Consider the following 25409-nt stretch of genomic DNA (forward strand, 5'->3'; position numbering starts at 1 on the left):
GGCCCTCTATCGTTCGCTAAAATACGCATAAACATCCAAACGACCGCGATTTTCATGCCGTAGTCAGCCCAGAGATTTTCCAACTTGTCCGTTTGTTTGCCAAGAATGTAACATCCCCGAGGGGAGAGCCAAAGTTCGATCCTCTCGCTGAATTAGTTGCCATCGCTCTCGCATATTCTCAACTTCTATTTTCTACTTCTCTGATACGCACGCATCGATGTTCACATTAGACTAAACTCAAAGTGCTAACCCGCTGACACGTCTAATGTCTCCGACATTACACGGATGAATAATTATTACTGAATTTGTAGAACAATACATCAGTGACAATTCACGACTCGTAAAACATTATTTTCATTTTGTGAAAGAGATGAGATAATAAGCCGGCTGATTTTCCACATGTAAGAATTATCACGTAATGAGTGGGCATCGTGTTATGGTGTGTATATAAATATAGGTAGCCGGAAAAGTAAGACTGGAATGCAGTACAATAAATCAAATAGTCTCTCGTTGGCTCGGGAGATGTAACTGAGACTGTAATACTCATCTTACTTCTGACGAGGGCCTTATCTACTGCCCCATGCGAAGACAAGCATCTCCATTGAAGCCATCTGTCAACATTAAATGTCCACTCCAGGGGATTTTAGAACGCTTTATAAACCCGTTAGTCAGTTACTATTGGACAATAATCGTAGCAATAACAACGTTTAGTTGTTCAATGTTATTTATTCTGCTCGCAATTTCCGCAATTTTACTCTTCTCTTCGATTTTTTTTTCATTGTGAAAAGAGAGAAAGAAAATGGAAAAATGCGTAACACATTATTTATTCCCATTAATTTTTTTTATCTAATTGCGAATTTTTGATGACGAAATTCATTGAAACGGCAGTGAAACTGTCACTTGATAAAAATTTCCGATAAGTTTACCGGGATTCCAATGACTTTCTGTGAGTTCACTTTCAATCCGAAAGGTTTTAATTCTCAACACTTGTGATTTCGCTCTGTCGCCCTCTAAATCATGAAATTTAAAATTTGAAGTCGATAACACCTCAATTTCCTTGAATTTGCAATCAAACCTTGAATATTTAGTACCAAATTACCCTGAATTTTCAATTAACTGAAGATTAACAAACAGATTTAAGTAAATTTTCTTGATTTCTACAAAATTTAATGGAGAAATTGAACTAAAAACTGCAACTTCGTCTGATTTTTTCATCACATGCGAAATTTTCAACTACAAAGTTCCTTGAAATTTCAGTAGAACTATAACTCCATAAAAATCTCCAAAAGTGCACGGAAAATTTCACTAAAAAATGCAAAAGTCCACTCCAGTAGATTTCATAACGCTTTGCAGACCCATTAACCACCCCCCATTCGATAATAATAACAACATTTGCTTATTCAAAATTATTTATTCAACTCGATACGCAATTTCTACTTTCGCTCAATGCTCAATTCGCAATTTCACTTTCCTCCTCGATTTTTTTTCATCACGAAGGAAAAAACCCATAACACATTATTTATTGAACCATAAAAAATGTGGGAATAGTTGAGTGCATTGTGAGCCTGGCCGTTGACGTGTGCGATTCATCTAGATCAAACAGCCAGACATGAGAGATTACGACTGATACAAACGAGAAAATTACACATTCAAATCGTATCATCGGTATTACACAGGCACGCCGCAGAGTGATATTGAGCTATGGGTAAAACTCGGACAATAATGGTCCTTCCGTATAGTTCACAAGAAAATCCAACACTCTCTCCTGTACGAGTTACGTCTGGAGCGCATCAGACATGATTTGTCTGTTGGAGAGCATATTTAAAGTCAGTTTAACAGATGTTAATAACTAATGATTACTTCCGCCAAACTGCTCTCTACTCGACTTTTATTTCCATTTTCTTTTTCAAAAGCCTCGAGATGGAGCAAGGAAAGCGTTCTATATGGATAAAATATACATGGATTATAGTCACAAGCTGCAATGAGCCGACCGGAATATAATTATTGGCGTGAAAGTAGTGTGAACGAGGTCTACTCTCGAGTACGAGCCCCGCGTCGAGTCTGTGCCACCGACAATTGCCAGTGTGTCATGAGGTAGAGAGTAAAATAGAGAGAGATGAAGTGGAATCGCGGGGGTGGGCCAGGGGAGACGCTTGAACAATGCCCGACCTCATCTAATTACAATTAATTACAGCGCCCAACGCGAGAGAGAACGTTGACAATGGTCCTCTCTCGTTGGCTACGTGTCTTGGTGAATTTTCCACGGATGGATGTAGCTACTTAACAGCTTACACGATGAAAAATCTTGATCGTTGAATTTTCACTTTGAAACAATTGCATTTCACCCGACATCCGGTGGATTTCGAACAAAGGATTGAGGAGGAAAGTCTTGGGGAATTGCTGAAATTATGACTTTATTATGATTCAATGGGGATTTGAATGATCCGTAAAAATATGAACAGAGAGAAAACAATGTTTTTGTTTTTAGGGACGTGTCTTCGATTTTCAGATATTTGTGGAATTCAACGAGTGCGAAATTATGAAATTCAGGGATTTTGCCACAATTTTTTGGAAATTTATCGCCAAATTTCAGTGATAGAAATCACTGATACTCAGACTTACTCGAGTTACCCTAATAATAAGTGACAGATTGATAAAAATGAGTGACATATTCCTGGAGATCATTTTTTTTTCATTTTGTCGCCATATAATTTTTGGACTTATAAACTTCATACTGTAGTTATTTAAAATAGAATGGGCGAAATAGAATGGGATCTGGAAATATATGAAAGAACTGATTCAGTTCAGTTTGATGCTCGATTGAATTCGGAATCCCAAATTATTTAGCAGCAAGAGGACAAGAATTCCCCAATTTACACAAATTTCCAATCAAAACATGAATTTCCTTATCTAAATTACATTGAATTTTTCCCTTTCCACTAATTTTTATGGAATAATTAGTCTGCAACTTACAATTCCCATGTATTTTTCCATCAAACTGCAAATTTGTGCTGACGAAATTCCGCGAAAATTCAGTGAAACTGTCGCGCGATAAAAATTCCCAGCATGGAGTCTAGAATTGGAAATCACTTGCAATAATTCCCAATCATGGAATCGCGAAGAAATCCAGGGAAACCACATGAAACGCATTGGAGAATGATGAAAAATGATGACTTCATTATGCTCGAGTGGCTATTTACCCGACATTTAACCACCGACTGTCCTTCGATGATCCGCGGAGGAAAAAAAAATGTCATGTAGAGGCGTGTGTCACGGGCATTGCCCCGTTACATCTGTGCAGTTGGCGTCAATGACCACCGGAGTGACCCGGTTCACCAGGTTTCTGCATTCGTCGTGCATACCGACAGTACGCTCTCCTGTGGCCAAGTCTCGTGCATGTATGTACAACTGCATTTGCCAGTTACCCCCCTCACACTGTTGAACCGGCTAGTTCTACATCGTCAGCCGAATGAACCACCGCCCCCAACTTTCTCCATTGTCGATGCCGAATCGATTATAATTCAGCAGTTTCTATTCAACAAGATCTGATTATTGCGCAATGCTCAAAACCGAGCGGTTCATTGTTCAAATAACTTGAGCGTGTTGACCATTGTTGGTGTATGTCTGTATGAATTTGGATCAATTTCACTCTCTCTTGGGTACCGTGAAAAGAGAGGTACCGACGATGGTGTGGAGCAAGCCATCAGGAAGCGATTATCTCAGGCACAAAGTCTTCACTCTTTGACTACTCGTCCCTCGCGCCTTCGTGTGGCGCAACGGAAGACCATTTTATTTAATCTTTTTCCTTCTTTTCACCCCGCCTACCAGCGCCTAGGCTTTAACCATCGGTTTTCACACTCTTTTCCGCGTTTGCATTCAGGGCTCTTTGTTCCGACAGAAAAATTGTTTCTTGTATTAGGGTTTGGGTTCTTTGAATTGAGAGTATTCTTCCTGTTTGGGTACATGACGACGTGAATTATGGTCAGGGGTGGTATTGGCAGGCAGAAATATTTCTATAAATGAAATAAATTCACATCTCTGAAATCAGAACGTTTCGTGAAGTTGTTTTATATTTGATGAAGTGGAGATTTAATTGAGCGAAATTTTTGCCATGAGCATCAGAAATAGGACTTGATTGAATCGGAGCCTCATATAATTCTCTGAAAGACATATCAATGTCTCAGGAGAACAATTACCACTACGAAAACTATATTTCTCTCGTGGAAACTTTGTTTTTTGTCCACAACACAGCAAAAACGAATGTCTGAATTTCGCACACCTTTTGTAGGCATTTTTCATACACTAAAAAACGTCTGAATAAAATGAAAATTTGTATGAATTTCAAACACGAATTAAGATGTTGGGCGCCCGCTCGTCTGAAATTCAGACATTCGTTTTCTGCTGTGAAGTAAATTGATTCAACACGAAAAAGATCTCTTCAGTGAAACAATTTTTCGAACTAATTTTCTCTCTCCGTGTAACCACGGTTAGACCTCGTTTAAAATTAAGTTAACGCCGGGTCAAGATTGCAGATTGGTCTGACCTGTCATAAACTACGTAAATTACAGAAACCTATTGGCGGCATGTGAAACCATGATATTTTCAAAAACTTCTTTGTGCATACTTCTAGCCAACTCATTTCTGAAATTACTGTCTTTGCATTATTCAAACTAATATTGAGCGGAGTGTATTCTAACGGCTGTGACAAAAGGCCTCAATGTCACAAAGAATCGAAGCCTAAACGAACATCACCATTAAATCCTCTCACATCGCAAGCACTTCCTCGTTAGCCTCCTCTCACAAGTGTTATACGTACTAAAATGTTATACAGAGTCTAAATAAATCCTAATATTTGGCGCGACGTTAGGCATCTTGTGCTCAGGATTTATCGCTGATAATTCATGGGGTACGACGGTAAAGCAGCGTTAACATCGGGGCTAGCTCGTATCCTGGGATTTATACGACCTCGAGTGTGCATCACGGTGTCGTCGCGCATTCCCGCGTGTATCTTTTTGTGTGTACACTACAACTGAGGGATATAGTGGACACGTGGTCAATATGTTGGAGGATCATGAAGACTAAATTGATAAATCATCTGTTTGTGCCAAGCGTTATTCAGAGTCGGGGGGTCTTGGTGGGTATTCAGCGTGTGCATTACAATTCATGTTTGATTTTACTTGGGACTATTGGGGATGGGTGAATGCATAAACCTAACGCTAAAGAACTCCACACGTTGATTCATTTTTTTAAGTCGTAAATGCATTGCAAAATATTTTTCGCAGTGTATCGTGACGCAATTCTCGAAAATGGATGTCGATAGTGAGGGATTGTTAACTGTTAATGAATAATTTACTCTTATGAAATTTACTCTTATTTTTACTCTTCAAAGTGTGAAGCTGCAGAAAATTTCTTGCTGAGGATTTGAACTCAGGTTAGGATTAAATTGTTTATGGAATTTCTTACTCATCTTGGAAATTCAATAAAATAGAGTTTTTCATGATAGACAATCAATTCTAATGATTCAAAATAATAGTTGCCTGAAATTTCACGAATTTCATTGTCATATGGACCTGAAAATTGTCATTTCATTGAATATTTCAGAAACTAACTGATTTGTCAATAAAACATCAATATATGAAATTTATAGTTGAAAAAAAATTAAAATTCTATGGACAATCTGATATTAATTTGCATAAAAGTGACATTCAGTTCTGTTTGAGTAAAAAATGATAACTAAATCCCAAATTTTAGGTGGAATTGAAGGAAATTCATCAGTTCTTGAACAAAATAAGACAAAAACTATCCAACTTACATGTATTTCCCATTGAACACGAATATTGAGCCCTCAAAAATCGGGAATTCCAATTATCAGCATTTTTCCGAATTTCTACTGAATAAATTGACTTGAATGTAAAGCTTTCGTTTACTTCCTGAGCAAATAATTAAAAAAACCAATGGACTACGTTTTTCAACAACGAACAATCCTGAAATGTCAGTGGAAATGTCAATTAATAAAAATTTCGAGGATATCCCTCGAAAAATGGTCTAGAAGTGCGTTCAGTAATTTCAAGAAATAATCGAATTAATCTTGAAACCGCGTGCCACCGGCAATCACCGATATAAGATTCGGCAGTAAATAGTCCCCCGCGCAATAGAGTCTTCCCGATATTGAAGTAAAATAAATTGATTGATCTTCTCCAATGATTATCAGATCGCCTTTGGATTCAGTTCCGCGGGTAAAGATTAAACCCAGTGGACGAGCGATATGATACTGCCTGGGTGTCCATACAGTTCCGTCGATGATTCAATGCCGTTAGAATCCGCCTCCTCTCCACCCTCATCTTATCCTCCGGTTTCAATACAGAGAATAGTTTACCGTACGTGCGATTCAGCAATTTTCAACGGGCACGCACGAGGCTTCCCGATTTCACCCACGCCTGATATCACGATCGCCCTGGACCCTCGATCGATATATATTACCACCGGGAGGACTCTCTCCGCGATACCACCACGAGGTTAACATAATGCTGAGTGAGAGAGGCAAGGAGAGAAAAACATAATCGGGGGGATCGGGCACGCGCTCAAGCACAATGCTTTACCGTTAAATCTCCACAAAGGCCCCCCCGAAGGACGGAGAGGCTCTCGAAGATCGTCCAGAGGGATAGGGAAACTAGTTTCAACGTATATATACCATTTGTTACATTACTCCGCTTGTATTTGTAGTCAATATACCGGTAGCTGAGACTAAACTATCATCAAATCACGAAACATGAGATCTGGATATAACTGAGGTTTAATCTGCGGACCGTGACCATTACAGGAGGTCGTCCTGGGGGCGAAAAAACCCGCCGGTACTCCTATCACGGGGTAATGCTACACTAATCAATGTGTAGGATCTTAAGTGCATTGATTAATAATCTAAAAATCAGTGGTACTTTGTTCTCTTGTCGAACTGGTGTGATGCTTGAAAAAATTGACATTTTTTTGGAAAGCTCAGGTACACCGGAATTTCCGGTCTAGGAAATTTTTCTTCAGTGAGACTGTCTAAAATTTTGAAAGGATTACGCCTTCGAAAATCCACAGGTCGATGATAAAATCAAGAGTAACTGTAAATTTCAGGTCAATTATTCCGTGAAATTTGATTTTATAAATAGCGGATCATTCGGGTGAATGTATTTTTTAATTGTTCATTGAATTCATGTTTTGTTTGAAAATTCAAGTTAGTTAGGGAACTTTTCTCTTCTTGTTGGGCAAAACTTTAAAGTTCTTATTGAAATTTCAGTGAAATTTCATGATTTTCCCCCCAAATCGATCTCAATATCCCTCTCGTAAAAATTGCTTTTAAATAATCGATAAATTTTTTTTCCTAGCAGTGTAGTAATTTTCAGGCGAGTGAAATTGACTTTGATTTAGGGAAAAAAAATAAAATTTCAAATTTCACTGAAAACTCAATGAAATTCTAAATTTCTGAGTAGTAGAAAGACAAAAAGACCTCACCTCACTTGGATGTTCAATAAAAAACATGAATATTCAGTACTAAATTACGCAAAATTTTCCTGACATTCATCAATTTTCATGGAATAACTTAACTCTAATTTATAGTTTCCATTCATTTTTTCATTGCATTGTAAAATGTTGGACAAAATTCTTGGGAATTTCGGTGGAACTGTCACTTGATATGAATTCCCAAGAACTTAACCGGAAATTTCAGCAAAAAATTCTCAAAAGTGCGAATTAATGCGAGCGACATTTCTCTGGAAACACGAGAAGAATGCTGTTCACGCCCGTCATTATCATGCATAGGTGTCATTTGTGCTAACGATGCTCGTCGGGAAAAATGTGGACTTTCACCCTGGATATCGCCCAAATGTCAAGGTACCCGCGTATGCTAAACTCAACCTGGAAATTCAATGCATGATTCCCGGTTGTATTGTTGTCGAGTCATTGCGCAATGGCGAATTGTGTGTTATAACAGACGCTGTTAAGGTACATGAGAAATTTCAGTTGCAATTCACCTTTTTGGTATTATTGGAGTATTCAAATTGCATTCAATCCGACAATTCAGAACAATCACGAGGAGTTTTGCTAATGGCAAAAAGACTACTCGTAACATCGAAAAGAATGAAATTGATACGTAATCGGTGGCATTACCGTGTTACGACGTGGAGATAGTAAGTGCTCATACAGGGAGTGGCACCACTATCTCACTGAGAACATAGAGCTCCCCTCGGTGCTGGGGAGTTCACTGGGGACCGGTACATAATCGAAACACACCAATGCTTAAATGCCCAAACGCGTGCACATACGCCTGTAATTATTCCTTCATCCATAAAATTCTTAATGATCTCACTCGTTACTTAAATGCCAAGTATATAGCCAACTTATTACTGTCTGAAAAGGCTCGTTGGTATTTCGTAATACCAATAAAAGTTTAGTGGAAACACTCATTGATCAGAATTAAAATATCACAGAGAGGGAAATTTCAATCGAAAATTTTAATGTGAAATCTTTTCGAACAGGCGAGAACAATTAATTATCGTGGCATTTTGAGGGGGAAAAATTGATTGTTTATTATGTAGTGGTTGGATGAATTAGAGATACACTTTGGCGGAGACACAGACTCTGCAGCTGGAATTCCAAGGAATTTTGGCATTGAAAATTCACGAAAACTAGTGCTGCCGTCGAGACTAGCCGAGAATTATTTTGGAAAGATCATCACGGACATTGGATCGGTGCATCTCGTCACGCACGTGGAAGAATCCATCACGTCTGAGTCTCAGTATTTTCTGTTTTTCATATCTTTGTCTCGACATCTGTCTCGTCTTGTCTCGTGAACTTAAAAAACCGAAAATCTCGAGATCCAGGCAAAATAAATCCTCCCGGAATTGTGACGAGATGCACCGCTCCAATGTCTTTCGAGATTGCGACGATTCCAAAACTTTCGATGGTTTTCCAGACCGTGATGATCTCTTCAAAATAATTCTCGACTAGTCTCGACGGCATGACTAACAAAAACGTTTTAGGTCAGTAATCTATTTCGCCAAGCTTATACTAGACTTTGGAATATTTCTGTTTATCTTAGCTTGAAATAGTAGATTATTCACTAAGGGAGGAAAACACACGGGTTTTGATGTCCTGTTATCCTTTCTAAGTGCACATCCTATTTCTCGCCCCGACGGGCGCAAAATTCACATTTCCCTCTCGCTCCAAAATAACGGAAAGCAATTGATAGGCTACAATAGAACTATCAATTGTTTTCTCTACAATAAAACTGATGTGACAGTATCACGTGACCCCGGATAGTGCACTCTGATTCGTCGATACAGAATCAGAGAAATGATCCGTAAAATTTGAAATTTTATTATTTTTTCTCCCCTGCATCCGATAAAATATCGCTCTCCTGAAAATTATCCCTAAACTGTCAATGAAATTTATTTTTACCCGCGTAGATGGGAATTCAAAGCTAGACGAAAAAAATGACCCGCTTTGGCCTAATAATTATCGATATGTTCGAGATAAAAATCATCACGTGAAAGTTTTCAATTTCTATGTCGGAAACTAATGAGCACAAATGAGTCTTCTCTTTTTTCATTCCTTAAAAATTTTCCTGTTTGAGGCGGCACAACTGAAAATATTTAATCCCCTCAATTGAATTAAATCGATTAAAGTCGATAAAAATAAGGATTTGGAGATTCCTCTCGTCTCGAAGTTGACTTCGCGACGTAGAATCAAACTAGTAGACGTGCTATAAAAGCAACGAACCCGAGACTGATGACCGTGACTGACACCCGGGTGTACTCGACGATCCCAAAGTGAAAGGACAATATGCACACACCTCCAGCTCCAACGAAAGTGTTTTACGTCAAAATAAAAATAAAAATCCCACCGTCATATTATTCCATGAAACCCTAATGATTGTTTATGCATCGCAAATATGCCAGACTGTATGTTATGTTGAAAGAAGTATAGGTATTCTTCTGAGGCACAGCGTCCAGGTACAGCATCGGGGAGTGAGGAAAATTCAACGTGGAGTAATTATAAATAGAAACGACGCGACAGCGTGGAACCATAAATTGTCGCTTCGAGATTTAATGCCCAATGGAGAGTACGTATAAGAGAGTTCGACATCAAACTCGTACGTGTGGCTCGTCAGACTCTCGAGTTGTAACTGTTGAGGCGCCACAGGCTTTAGAGTCTATCCACTTGGATGTACCAAAAGTGATCATCACTTTGAGCTGATGTATCTCATTCCGCGAGACCAGTCGCCATAAACATACCGTGTCGCCGCGAGATTTCCACAAATTCCGCGTTCTTCTGTTCTTGGGAATTTACGGGCGCGGGGTGTCTTAGTCCGGGGGTATGTGGTTCAAGACTGACCAAGAACTAGTCGATTGACATAATTTTTATGAATTGAAAATTAATTCGAATGGAGAATTCACTGTTGGAGATGAAAATAAAATGTTAAAATTCTTGGCGGAAATTTGTGGTAAATTTTCTGGACAGTTCCACTGAAATTTCAGGAAATATCGTCCATAAAAATTCACAATTTGATGAAAACATCACGGGAAACTGTAAATTTCTGTTCAATTACTTCTTGAAAATTCACAGAATTTCGGGCAATTTGGAATATATTTTTTTAAATATATTCTTGAATTTTTACTCAATTGAAAGCTCAGTGTGACGTGGAACTGAATACTCAAATCTTGATCGAAACTTCAAGCACCTGAGCAATTCGCCTCTTCCTGCTAAAAAACTAAAATTTTATTGATAATAAAATTTCATAATTAAAAAAAAAATAAAGTGCTGATCACTTTGCTCTGATTTATCCCATTCCGCGTGACCAGTCGTTAAAACATTGCTAATAATTCGGGAAACTCGTCTCGCCACGATATTTCCCGCAATTCCTCACTATTTTTTAACGCAACATTACGGGGCTGTGTATGTCCTAGCCCGGGGGGTATATGTTTCGCAACTGACCAAAAACTACTCGTTCAAACAGCCACTTGGTGCACCGGTGGCACGCTCAAGTCACTTGGCATTCTCAATGCACGGACCATCTATTTCTGTCTGGCAGTGGAATCCGCGTCGAATTCTATCATCCCTGCAAATGGTGGCACCCGCCCTGCGCCAAGGAGCCAGACAAATATCCCAACTCAGTCTGCACTGGCTCCATTAATTTTTCTATGCACACACTGGTCATATTTTTCGTGCGTATGGATAACTGCGAGAGGCCACTTCATCGGTACACACCCAGCCAATTAGTTCAGCAGATACCTTAAATCTGTCGTGACGCTTCGTTACCTCTCACCACGACCATTCGCAAAATAAAGAAGAGGAGAGGATACGGGCGAATGCCACTTGAAATTTTAAATATCACGCATTTTTCGTGAAAAATTATTGGAACGTCTCGATTCCTGACGCATCGGATAATCGAAAAGTGTTGGAATACGTGAGACGATAAAATCGCGGAGTGATACTCCTTCTCTTTGCCGTCAATCGAATGTATTTTTAATCGACACCTGCACACTATTTTCAGCTCTAATTTACGAATTCCATGGGAAAAGTTAGGCTCAATTTCTTGTGGTACGTGACGTTATGGAGACACACGGCGCTATTACCAGCCACGCATCTTCCTGCACCTCTCTCTTCACTCGCGAATATTGCGTCTATCTCACTCGTGGTGTCTTCGGGAGGATACAACTCTCACCTTTTGCTCACTTTCGTCGACTCCCAAAATATTGCACCTACGCATTTGTTACGCTAGTCGACAGAAACTAATACCTCCATCCAGTTTTACGACTGATTGATATACATTGCTAATCCAAACGCATTCACCACGCCATTGCGACAGATTGAGCCACTTTGGAAGTTGAGTTAATCCTGAAAATGTGTCTTATTGATACACATTCGGTGGTGGATGACGCGGGAAATTGGACAGGGCTGGGTGAATTAATGAGTATCATTTTTATTGCTGTTATGCGTTGAGTGAAAAATAGATTTTGAGAATTCAAAATATTCCCCGAATAATTTTTTTTTTCATTGATTGATGAATATTATTGTTGAAGTTTAATAAAAATGCAACAAGCTTCGTAAAAAATTGAAATATTTTCGATGGAAATTTTTCAAAAATATAATAATTTGTAATAGTCATCGCAATTTCTCTTAGAGTTCTAGCAAAAATTTCTGAAACGCCAATTAATCTCTTGTAATTAATATACAATGGTCGTTAACCCAATTAATTGAATTTTGCAACATCACTGTGCTGTTTTTCATTCTGCAAATTATTCATTCTTGGCTCAATCATCTCCCAATTTGCTTCAATCCTCCAAACTTTCACCGCAACAGTCAAGGTAAAAATTCGTGGCAATTTTCCTGTACCCTAGAAATCTGTTTTTCCTTGAGTGTGAAGTAATTTTACAGATCAAAATTTTAACAAAGCATCTTTCAACTACTTAATTTTTCAAGTTTTGCAAAGGTTTTATCGATTAATTAATTCTTCTTCAGGATTATTCATAAAATCATCATTTTCATTTATAAAATCTTCTTTCGCTCAATTTTGTTTAATTGATTCACACATTTTCCCGCAATTTTCAATTTGTTATATGCAAAATAAACATGGTTTCATTATGAATATCTACACATTCTGGAATAACGACTGGAATATCTCGCCTTTTTCGAAACAGGATTGTCCGTGTTAATTGGACAATTTCGTTGTTTCCAAGTCGAGAAAGTGAGCAGTCTTGTTTTGTTAATTGAACATGATGATAGGACCCACTGTCACCTAGAAAGTCACTTTCGCAAAACACGATTGAAGGTAACAATGATTTTTTTCACCAGAAAAAACTCGTCAGATTAATTTCCATGAACAAACATGAAATATTGAAGCGGACACTCAAATCACTGCAGCTTCATGTGATTATGTACAACATCACGACTTCCTCAGCACGTGTCCAACGTGTTGGAATTCATCGGTACTCTTTTTCCCTTTCTACCAGTATTTTTATCTTGTTAAAACATGCACCTTCCTTGAAAAGCAACAAGAGTAGAATCTGCCAGAGGCAATTTCCAATGGCCAATGCAAAAACTCGGGGTTCACGTGCCCACACGTGTCCATCACGAGTTGATACTTGATGACTGTGGCTGTCATAAAATCATAACTATCCTCGTAAATTTTCATCGAGCAGGATTTATCCGATGGTACCATGAAAAACAATTTGAACAACTTGTGGATTATTTAATGGAAATTGTCTGGTTATTCCGATGGAGGGTCGAACTTCTTTATGCTGTGAACGATATTTCATAGTTTAAGAGCTACCGTTATACCCACCATATTTGGATAGTCTGTACTGCTGAGGGTGCCCACACAGTTCAGTATATCCCAAAGTGATTCCAAAGACAATAGATCGTTCCGGAGGATAATCCTTACACCTCAATAACTCAGGCTGTTGGGGTTTTGCATGATAGTTTTTTTATGGAGAACCATTCCGGATGGACATTATTCTATTCCACAGGATAAAACCGAGGACAGTTGCTAAAATGCAACGGAATGAACATTTTTTAGAAGTCATCTCAACTATTTTCGTATTTTCACGTCGATATTTTATTCATTTTTCGGAAATTAGTCTAGGAGATTTATCTAGTCCCTGGACAGCAAAATGTATCAAGATTATAGTGACTTGCGTTGCGATTTGCATTCGAAATTTCCACGCATTATCCTCGGAGGAAATAGAACAAAAAGAATTAGATTTTTTTAATTTGATAAATAATGAATGCGGAATTAGTTATGGATGATGGAAAATGTCAATGCGACGTAGTTGGGTGGATTTTTTGCAGTTGAGTGTCACTTTTTTATTTTCGTGTTCAGGTTCGGAATGAAGTTTTCTTGGAACTTGAACTTGATTTTTATTTGCGTTTTTATTAACAACATATGATAATTTTTTTAGTATAGATAGATGATTTCTTGATCTAAGTATGGAGGCTTCATTAGTTATGAAGGAAATCATCGAAATAATAGACGATTTATTTAGAAGTCAATAACTATTTTTTCCATATAATTGAAACATTTCTATTGAAAAAAATTTATGAGTTCATTAATTCCCAATATTGTTGATATGAGGAGAAGCGTTTTTCACTGTTCAAAATTTTTGACTGAAAAAATTGTCGATCCACTGAAATTTCAAGGAATTTCGTCCATGACTATTCAAAATTCTATGGAAAAATAAATGAACACCTCAAAAGTACTAGAAATTAGGAGAATTCCAATAAATATATCCTTGAATTTCCAATTAATTAAAAATTCAGCGTAATTTCGTACCGAACATTCATATCTTGATTGAATATTCAAATGAGTTACAAATTCTCGTCTTCCTGCTGTTCAAAAATTTATAATTTCTTTCAATTTCCGGTGCAATCTGAAATTTCATGATTTTTCCTCTAAATCGATTTAAAATTTTTCTTCTAACAGCGCAAATGAGGAGTTTCAATTGATTCGAATGCGTCACTCCCCTGAATGTATCATGTAAATTTCCCGTCAAACACTGATTCCCTCTTTATCATACTGTAATGCACGTGCACGTGGGTGAAGCTACTTCGTAGTAACGAAATTCATGAAAAGCAGTGTATTCGATAAAAGATGGAAAGGACATTCAGCAAGATGAGGTTCGACATGACGCCACGGTACAGACGATACCCGTGCTTAATGCAACTCGATGCAGGCTACGAAGCGTGGATTTCATTACACTCGCTTGGACAACTGTGTGGTGGGTCTTTGCTCTTCACTAGATGCAACAATAAAGTCAGGGAATGTGCTCAATATTTGTTGAGACCATTTTCACGATGCTTAACTGTATACTTAGAACTGGGCAACGACTCTCGAGATGGCCACTGGGATCAAGTAATTGACGATGAATCTAAAAGCGATATGGAAATAAGATGGAGTTGGATGTAAAGCACGCGCGAGGTAAAGGCTTCCCAGCTGTCGCGTCACTTTATACGTCGATGCTTGGTGCGGTTCGCGTTCACCAACGCACGTGCGTCTTAAATCCCGAGAGAATCCCGAGGTGATGTACATAGGGGTGTATAGCATTTCGTAAACAGTCTCGAATTACAAATGCTTTCTCATTTCAGCACTCTTGAATTTCTCTTCAATCACTAAAACTTGTATTTAATTTTTTGCTGAATATTCTTTAAATTGACAGAGCAAAAAAAGTTGGGATTTTCAGGGACATTTCAAATCAAATTTCAGTGATGGAAATCATCACTAAACATCAGTGACATGTTCCTAAAAATAAAAACATTTTTTCTCTGTGTCTATTGGATTATTAATTTTAAGCATCAGAATGTCATCCTGCAATGATTTTATTCTTTAAAGTTCGAAGGTTCGAATTGGATTCGTTACCTTAACCGGAAAAATAATCGGAAGTCTAATTCAATTGAAAGACTGCAATTTTTGAAGATTGCAACACTTTTCACAAATAATTATTAAGTTAACTTATGAACGATCACCTGCACACGCTGATGACCATCATTTCTCCGAAATCGTAACGAATTTGTCTATGCATGCTAGAAATCAATTTCATGCATGGAAAAAATTTACATGAAAAAGTTGAGAGTTTATTGTACGGAGAATGAGGCAGGCAACATCAACTCGTGTCAAAGAAAAAATGAACTTTCTTTGTCCGGACGATAATAGTAGAGATTAATAAGAGCGCGAGAAAAAGCATTGCGTCAAAAATTGGTGTGCCGCATGGGGAATTTTTGGAGCGGAATATTGTCAGTTTTTCCTTCGAGTTTTAGGGTAATCACGCGTGTTTAAACACTTTCCATTATTTAAAAAAAGGAGAGTTAAAGAGTAATTAATTCATTTCTCCAAATTTAATGGACTATGTTTGTAATTGAAAATGAAAAACCAAAATATGTTTTCAAAAAAGTGTCAGGATGATTCTAGGGGTCATGAATCCTCGACAAATCATTGGAATTCCACATTTGATCTTCGCGGTAATTACAATCAAGCATTTTAGAACAAAAGAAAATGAATTGCACCGAATCAACCATTTCTTCTCTAAAATTATCCCATAAAATCATCATTTCATTCATAAATTTTTCCTCACTTTATTTTGTTTCATTACGTTGCTGATTCTTCCACAGTTTTCAATTTGTCATCCTCTAAAATATTGATTTATTTATAAATTCGATGTTTTTTGAGCTAAATATTTTCAGTTTTTCTTTCTATTTGTACGGTAATTCCGCAGGGTTTGTGTACTTTCCATAGTTTTTTTAACGAAAAGAAAAAGTAAAAAAAGAAAATTCATTATCATAAATTCCACACACAATTCAATTGACAATCAAAAATTCTATAATTAAAGCGAAAAAATCAATTTCACCGAATCAACCATTTCTCTGAAAATAAATACATCAAGCACTGAACGATTCACCCTACCATGGTGAAGGAATACCCGCGGAAATATTTCTTAAGGGATAAATCGAAGAGTTAGGAGAGTAAACGAGGCGCAATGCCATCTTGGGTGATATCTTGGCAGGACTTGGCTTTTTATTCTCATCGGATAGAAACGAGTTGCAGAACGAGAGTGCCTGGCTACATGGGTCCGGGGTATATATCGTGATACGCACATAGTGCGAAGTAGAGGAACAAGGAGACACAGCTGAAGACCAAGGAAGAAAATCCGACGTTGCGTTAATGGTTTATCGTATCAGGGTGAATGCGAGTGGATGCTCCAACTCGTCCACTCGATCGAAGCAGTAATTATCAATGCTATTCACTCCCCTCTGTACGACAGTTTTTCATTATTTTCGTCGTAAATCCGATGGGTGAGAATATTCAGGCACTAACGACAGGATATAAAGCAAATTAACACGTCATCAAATCTTCACGAGGGGCATTCATAAAATTGTTTTTACACTGGTTGACGCCAACGTAAGACAAATAAACGATAAATATTATGAGAATTGCAGTGAAAGTTAATCTCTGATTAGTCGGCTCAATAGTTTTTCATGAAATCACGAATCGCGTGACGATCGGAAATCGTTTTCTAGCTGAAATTGCAATCGCCGGAAGTTATCGTTCAACTGAAATGCGCGGTGCACTGCGTGCGGGGGGATAGATTGTGAGATCTATGATCGGGAAGAGTGCGGGTCAACTCCGCCCGGTTGATCATTAGGATGTTTATTATTATTGTTATTTTATGATTAAACTTCTCCATTACCGTATGCCTTTCGGTTTCTTACGGATTTTCACTTTTCCGGCAGCATATTGATTCCTAATGCTTCTTCTAGCTTTCGAAAAATTGAACCCTTTCAGAGGTGTTGCCTCGCGGTCCACCACCGCCTGCGCTGGCCCCGTAGGGCACATTGCACTGATAGAACGGATTAGTTATTGTTAACGAATGGATTTTGGTTGGAGGTTAGAGTCTATTCGGTCCCACCAAATGTTCATTCGTTAATAGTTAACGAATGTATATTTGAGGAGCCTTGTTTGACTTGACTTTCGTCATTCAAGTGAACCATTCGTTAACTATTAACGAATATTCATTTGGCCATATTCAACTCTACAATTCGTTAATAGTTGACGAATCTCGTTCGGAATAAATGAATCATTCTACCAGTGTACTATGTTATTAATATCATTATTTCATCTTCAAACGTCAAATTAGTGTGTCATTAGTATGAAAAAATGGATTGGTACGGAATAACGGACAACAAAAATTTACAGTCTGGGTACGTTTAGAAATTTTGGGAAATTTGAGGAAAAGTGGCGTGTGAGTGGAAGTTTCGTAATCTTTCAAATTTAAGTTTTGTTTTTTTTGGGTTATGTCCACCCATTATGATCCGAACAGTCCGAATATACCGTTTTTAGATCGTGTACACTGCTAACATTTTTTTTCTGATATTTCAAGGAATTTTGTCATTGAACATTCATAATTTCATGGAGAAATCCGTGGGAACTGTAGATTTCAGTTTAATTATTCCGGAGAAGATAATGAAAAATCAGGAAAATTCAGGAAAAACTCTCCTTGAATTTTCAATTTCTCTGAATTTTCAAGGAATTTCCTAACAATTCAAGGGGATTTGGTAGTGAATATTCAGTTTCGCTCGAAAATTCATCTAAATAGTGGAATTTTCGTCTTCCTGCCGCTAAAAAATTGAGACTTTACCTGAATTTTTTGAGAAATTTGAAATTCTATTGCCTTTTTCCCTTAAGTCGAAGTCAGAGTTTTTTTTTCAATTGTTCATTAATGAATTAATGGAGTTGAATAATTTTTCCTCTCAAATGTAGCTATTATCGGCCCCTATCCATCAACATTAATTAAAATTTAATTCGTACATTAATTTTTCGAATTGTCTCAAAAATCTAAAATTCACATGTGTTCACATCGTCATTCAAAAAAATTTCACGATATTTTTCTCGAAATTTCAACCGAAATTTCTAAAAACTGCTCTGCCCAGTTCTCCGTCAATTGACCCGAGATTCTCGCATCATCATGCAGATACCGGGAATCGTCCAACGAATTCTAAGTAACCCGTGTCATTAACTTGCCCCAAGTTTAAGGTCCAAGTCTCTGGCGGTGGACTTCCGTCAACCCGATTCATTCGTCCGTGCACAGTGAGAGTAAACGTTCTCAGAAAGATGCAATCGTGGTTTTGAAGTGAGCTCTCTCGTATGTACGTGTTGACCGACGGACGTGCGTCTGCGGCAAGCAAGAGCAGCTGTCTCGAGACAACACAGAGTGCAACTCGGTGGTGATGCTGTGAGTATCGGAGTCGCCAGTGTCTCGAGGCGACCTTGTCCCTGTCCTTTCTCCTCGACGGTAAAGCATGCATTCATTTGATACTCATTATTTTATTCCTCCCCACTGCACTCTGATAATGAACACCAACGAGCCAAATGACAATTGATAACGCCAAATGCGTCAACTAAATAATGAAATAGTGGGCACTATAAAGGAAATGTAACTCTACCACGCCCCTTATTGTTTCGTTGTCCGAACGTCCTTATCTGCACGTGACTGTACACTATATACTGCCTATATAAACCTTGGAATAGTCGTCTTATTGGACCGGTGTTGGAGGAATACCTATAGAGGCTTTATCCCCATGTGGTACTTCGCCACTCACAATGCGCCTTATGACGCAGCCTTGATGTTGGATCGCGTGGGCTGTTCTCTTGCCGAGATGCGTGTACTAAAGGATATACGTCTATGTATCGTGTCTTTGAATTTTAAGCAAACATCAAGAGAGTCTCTGATATGCCTTGTCTGGAGAAATTCAATTTTATTTCAATGTCATTGCCAGCGACGTGAAAAACAACATCTCAGGTTGTGAATGGTATTCTTGTTATTGAAGAACGGTCATTTTTTCGGTGACTATTTGATGAGTTGGAGGTTTTAGGTGATATACGAAAAATTAAGGGAGTTTTCAACTTTATTGAACGCTTTGAGATTTTATTAAATAAAAGTTTCGGTATTCAAAACTGATTTTTGTTGAACTCAAGTGGAACAACTGTTCTTTAGAGGGGAGAAGAAGCTTTCGATTGAAACTGGGAGACATTTTTTATTAAAAATGATGAGAAGTTTTGAATGGGGACTATTGAAAATCGTGCGATCCAAATTCATAAAGAGCTTGTGAACAATATTCTAGGCATAAATTTGTTGACTCACCAAATGTTCTTATTCAGAAAATAATGAATATTTTGAAACAAAATGATGAAAACGAAGACTTTAACTAAGATTCATCAAGATTTTTTAAAATAAAAATTGAAAAAAAACCGCTCAATTTTCAATTAAAAAAATTTTTTATTAAAATGAATAAAACATGTTTTACCGTATGCTTTCAACTTCATAAAAATCTTCGAGATTGTACTGAATAACAACGAATAATTTGAGTGAAACAACAATTGTTTTTTTAACGAAGACGATAATGAAGATTGATTAAGAATTTTTAAATGAAGTTTGAGAAAAGCCTTTCCCTTTTCAATAAAAAAATAATTAAAAAATGTTTTTCATTAAAATTAATAGAAAACCGTATGGAAAAAAACAGACATAATTCTCACCGAACAAAACAAAAATGATGTTATTCATGAAACAATGAATAGCTCAAATAAATAAAATTTTCATTATCCGAGAATATGTTAAGCAATGTGAATTTCATCAACCGTAATTTCCAGGGGTGGGTGTGCGGTTGATTTAAGAGGCAAGAGGCGAGCGAATGCAAGTCGGTAGTTCAAATGGAAAAGAAATGTTCTGCTAGATCCTCCGGAGATAGAAACGTAAGAATCATGCGAGCCAGAGTGAGAGAATGGAAGGGCTATCGTTGAGACGAATCGAGATCCGAGATCAGACGGATGGAGGATATAATCGATAGTATAGTCCAGAGGGAACTGATCGACCTCCGACTCTATCCGCAATCCCCTCACCCCCTTCATCTGTCTCGCTCTCTCTCTCTCTCTCTCTGTTGGTTCAGCTCCTATCGCACTTCGGATTGGCTTCTCGTAAGTTTAAACGCCAAACGTATCCGATATGGAGTTTGATGAAGACCCGGTAAACTCTCGTGCGGGCAATCACAAAACATCCAAGCGAAATACGTCCCTCTGCATCACGCCACGCGCGAGAGCTCGCGTGACCAAAAAACTTGGGCCTTTTTTTATTTCATTTTTGTTGCTCTCTTATCCTTTCCTCGGTGGATTCGTTGGGTAATTGTGGGAAGGAGGAGATGGAGGAGAGCGAAATCTCCACGATGGGAATCCTTCATCTAGATTAAACAAAAGAGAGTTCATACACTCACCCCTCTAGTGCACATTCTATATCACAAATAGAAAATTCAGTTATCTGAAATTATTTGCCCTTCGCTCGTATCGGAGTGAATACTGTTGTAAAAAAATTAAATTTCATGAATATATTGGTAGTAATTTTTAGGAGATCACCATACGGAGAGAATATAAAATAAAATTAAAAATTTGATTCATTTTAACCGAATTTTTACTCCTATCAAATTGAATTTTATTTTTTCATCACGCTGTGACGAAAAGTGAACTTTTCGGCACGCTCCGCGTACCTAAAAGTCTAATTTCCGCCACATTGTGATGAAAAATATTGTTCGTAGCTCGTGAAAAAATATTTTTTGCACTCTTTACGAAATATACTATTATGGTACCATTTTCTACTACACCGACTTTCAATTTTTACTTTGTTCAACAGTAGATTTTCGAGAGTGGTAGGTATGATCCTGCATTCGATTTTGTCATATTAAAAATTACTGTGTTAGCACAGTAAAAAATAACTTTCCATTCTTTTGGCGCATTGAATGGGATTTGGGAGAAAAAAACCTGAGATTTCACCAGTTTTGAGCAGCAAGAAGACGCGGATTCCCAAACTCGCCTCAATTTTCAATCAAACCATGAATATTCGGTACTTAAATTACCTCGAATATTCGATTAATTGGATATTCCAGGATATTTTTACAGAATTTTCCAGACTCCCATCAATTCTTTTAGACTAATTGAATTGAAATTTAATGTTTCCATTGACTTTTTCATCAAATTGTAAACAATCAATTCCAAAATTTTAAACTTAAACTTAATCCACCGCAAATTCCAACTGCAAGTACAAAATTCAGTTATCAGACTTTATTTCCCCTCTTCTCATAAATTTTTTCACAGCACGCCTGACTACCAGCCTTACCGGGGTCATAGTTGACCCATTCGTCGATTAAATCTCACGGCTTTCTCCGACCTCCGTGGGGTCTGAGCAGACATCCTGTACCTAAATACAATATGTGCCCAGCGGACACGCGCCGCGCGTGAACCATTGCGCCAATCCCCCCGAACAGTATGTGTGTCCCAGAGACTGTTGGATCTACTCACCAGATAAGAAAAAGTTGAAAACCCATTGTTACATTAGACTTGCACGATCTGTGCCCCCACACAGGAGAATTTATCCAAATGCTCGCCTTTCAAATATCTCTGCACCAGATTTTTCACATCCCGCATTAGTGCTCAACACATTATGACTGGGGGGGAAAGAAAAATGTGAAATAGTGAAGAAATGAGTTCTGGCCAGGTCACGAGAGCAATGATAAATTGACCGCATGACAAATGCCAGTGAAGAAAGAGCAATAGCTGTTACCTAAATTGTCAGTCCCTACAAATCCCCGAGACTCGATCGAGAGAGCCATAAATTAGTTCAACAGTTCCGACAAAAATATCCAAACGTTCAATTAACTCCCTTTTTTCAATTCAATATTTTAATATCCTTCCTCTCTGCATGTTTATCCTACTTCTAGTCCAGTGGACGAGGGAAAGGCGGTGAGATTTAATCTCAACGCTATGCGCCTCTGATATCTCTACGTCTTCTTTTGTAGAGCGATTTGCATATACACTGAGGTTGTATACCTCGAAGGCGCGTGCTTAATTAACGTACGATAATCATTAATACCCGCGAGAGATCAAAGTCGCCTACACTCGGCTGTGCCCTGCGGCCGAACACGCGCCCCACGTGCAAAAACAGTGTCAAAATAAAAATTATAACGATTGATGTCAATTGTCGGGGCAATTTGTTTCGCATTTGATTCAGTGAAGAAAGATTGTGAATAAATATGAAATGTTATTTGTTGATTGAATTTTAAAAATCAATTAATGCAGTTGAAGGATGCAATTGAGAGTCTCTCGTTTTACCGCGAGAAGAATTCGGCCATGACCCGTGCAAGGGGGGGAAGCCACGACCCCTTGACCTCGCCGGGGGACTAATTGGGATGAGAGGCATCGAAGGGATCCTGGGAGAGTCCAATCCACTCGGAAGAATTGCGGAAAAAAATCTTCACGAAGTAATAATGGCAGATCAATAAATAAAGCAAAAGTAAGGGAGGGAGAATTGAGGGCTGCAGACCTTTTCATTCGGAGAGTTCCTAGATTTCCGAATACTTTATTCGATTTTTCATTGCGAATACTTTATTTGAATAAACATTTAAATTGAAGTCAGTCTAGGGGAAAAACGTCATGGAATTGAATATTTTACTGAAAATTCAATGAAATTCCAAATTTTTTAGCAACAGGACGACGAGAATTCCTAAATCTACTTGGATTTTCAATGAAACCGTGAATATTAATATCCAGTATTAAAATGACGCTCAATTTGCAGTTGAAGGAAAATTTAAGAATATATTCACCTGAACTTTTCGGATTTTTATACATTTTCATGGAATGATTGAACTGAAATGTGAAGTTTCCATTGATTTTCTCAACAAATTGTGAATTTTCAATTACGAAATTTCACGGAATTTTTGGAGACCGCTGGGAAATTTTCATCAAGTGATAATTCCACTGAAATTCCAAGGGATAATCAATTAATTGAACTGTGAATTTCAGTACAATTAATTCGTAAAAGTGAAAAGAAATCCAGGAAAATTCAGGTGACAGTACTCTTAAATTTCCAATTAATTCAAAATTCACGTAAGTTGAAAATTCTCGTCTTTCTGTTGACCAAAAATGTGGAATTCCGTTGAATTTTCAGTAAATTTTGAAACTTTCTGAATCATGTTTATTTATTCAACAGATGACGAAACAAATTAGCTTCAAAAGTTTGAAAGTTCACGGGAACATTTGTACAGAAGTGAAAATATTTTCAATTCTAAAAATCCCAGGGAATCACGTGAAATAAAAAACCCAACAATCACTCTGTCATGATATTCGGCAGTAAATAATGCCTCGTGTATAATCCTGTTGATTTGCGAGTAAAAATGATGGTTGTGCAGGGATAAAGGTGGAGCGGTCCCATTGGCTAATTAAGACGTCTTCTAACGCCGCATGGCTCAAGAAGAGCCTGACGAAATCGTCGGATAAATCATGAGCAACGTATGCCAAGATTTATGACTACCACTCGGGGGTAGAAGACGTACGCTGTACCTCTCGCGTGACGCTCTAAGCGCACATACCGTATGTATTTCTATCCCGTATGTTAAATCTTAAATATGTATATGAAGGTGTTTTGCACTTATCGAGAGGCCTCTGGGACTCTTTCTCTCACGTGCCCGAGTAATTAACCGAGTGCGTCGGGGTTACGATGCCGACACACACATACTCCAGTGGTCCATTAATCGCGTTGAACGAAATAAAGAATAAGGCGGAATGTTCAGTGGATGGAGAGAATAGGGGAACGTGGGTGGCACGCCCTGGGCCCTTGTGGAGGTGTAGACGGAACAATAAAAAAGAGTGTTGACGTTTGTGCAAAATTAAATCGGACATATACCCCGGGAATGGATAAAGCGACTTTGAGGGCTTCAGTAAGGGCTCGGCATAACGAAGCATTTCATAGCACGAAACGAAGCACGAAAAATTTTGTTAAAAAACCCACGGAATTCGCGACACTGTTACGAATTTCCGGGCCAGATTCCGGAACTTTTTATCGTATTCAAGTTCCACTGAATTTTCAGGAAATCTTGTCATTGAAAAATTAAATATTCCATTGATTTTCTGTTCAAATGATTTGGAAATCAATCAAATATTTGATTGTTTCAGGCCAATTATTCTGTGAAAAATCAGATGAAAATTACGTGGAGGAGAATCAATATTCCGGTATTTTCATTTCTGCCTATTTCTTGCGAAAAATTTTCTACAGAAATTTTTCTCTATGTAGGGAGAATTAAATGGGAGCGAAATCGGTCGGTACAACTCACTTATTCGATTTTTATGCGGACAACAAAAAAGTGGATTTACCAAAAATGTCAATCCAACTAGAGATAATATTCAAATGAGGAATGAATAAAAAGGATGACTCATGACTATGGGTTGTGAGCACTTCGCGAGCTGGATCGTAATGAGGATATGTTGTGATGGAATTTTGGAGGGTCATCGTTTTTTGGGGCACGTTTCGACAATTTCAGGTTGACTATTCAGTCGGAACTTGAAGTTTACAGGAGAATTTTCAAATTTATGCACGTGATATATGGGATTTCATGAGCTGTTGGAGTCTTCGTTAATTTTCTAATGATGAAACAGATTATTCAGGGGAGGTTTTTCTTACGATGGAATGATTGAAGGGAAAATAAAATTTCATGACATAAGTCGAGAGAAAAACTATTTGAACATCGAAATTATTGAAAAAATGCGTGATTGCGTGATTTGGCTCTTTTTTAAATTATTGCACGACTTTTAAAGTATGCTCTGCCATTTTGCAGTGCTCGACAGGGGCTGGGTAGGGGGCCGTCCCAAAGGAAAATTTTGAGTTAGTTCAATCGACGAAAAAATTCGATTTTGCCGAAAGTCGACTTTCCCCTTGGAAAAATCCAAGATCTGACACCCTGGCCCCAGCTGAATATGAAATTTTTTTTCATTCGCCCAAAATTGATGATTACCATTCAAAAGATCGCCGTCATTGCTAAATGCACCGTACAAAACCTTTTTC

At 37.9% G+C, this 25409-nt stretch overlaps 1 protein-coding gene across 1 annotated transcript in view; it reads right to left on the bottom strand.

The window, feature by feature from the left end:
* LOC107048147 (putative tRNA (cytidine(32)/guanosine(34)-2'-O)-methyltransferase) overlaps nucleotides 1-25409 on the bottom strand; it is a 46208-nt gene that overhangs the window by 11057 nt on the left and 9742 nt on the right. The gene's annotated exons all lie outside the window — the stretch shown is intronic.

Source organism: Diachasma alloeum, unplaced genomic scaffold (genome assembly GCF_001412515.2).
Source record: "Diachasma alloeum isolate Michigan unplaced genomic scaffold, Dall2.0 Dall_scaffold_00176, whole genome shotgun sequence".
Taxonomy (NCBI): domain Eukaryota; kingdom Metazoa; phylum Arthropoda; class Insecta; order Hymenoptera; family Braconidae; genus Diachasma; species Diachasma alloeum.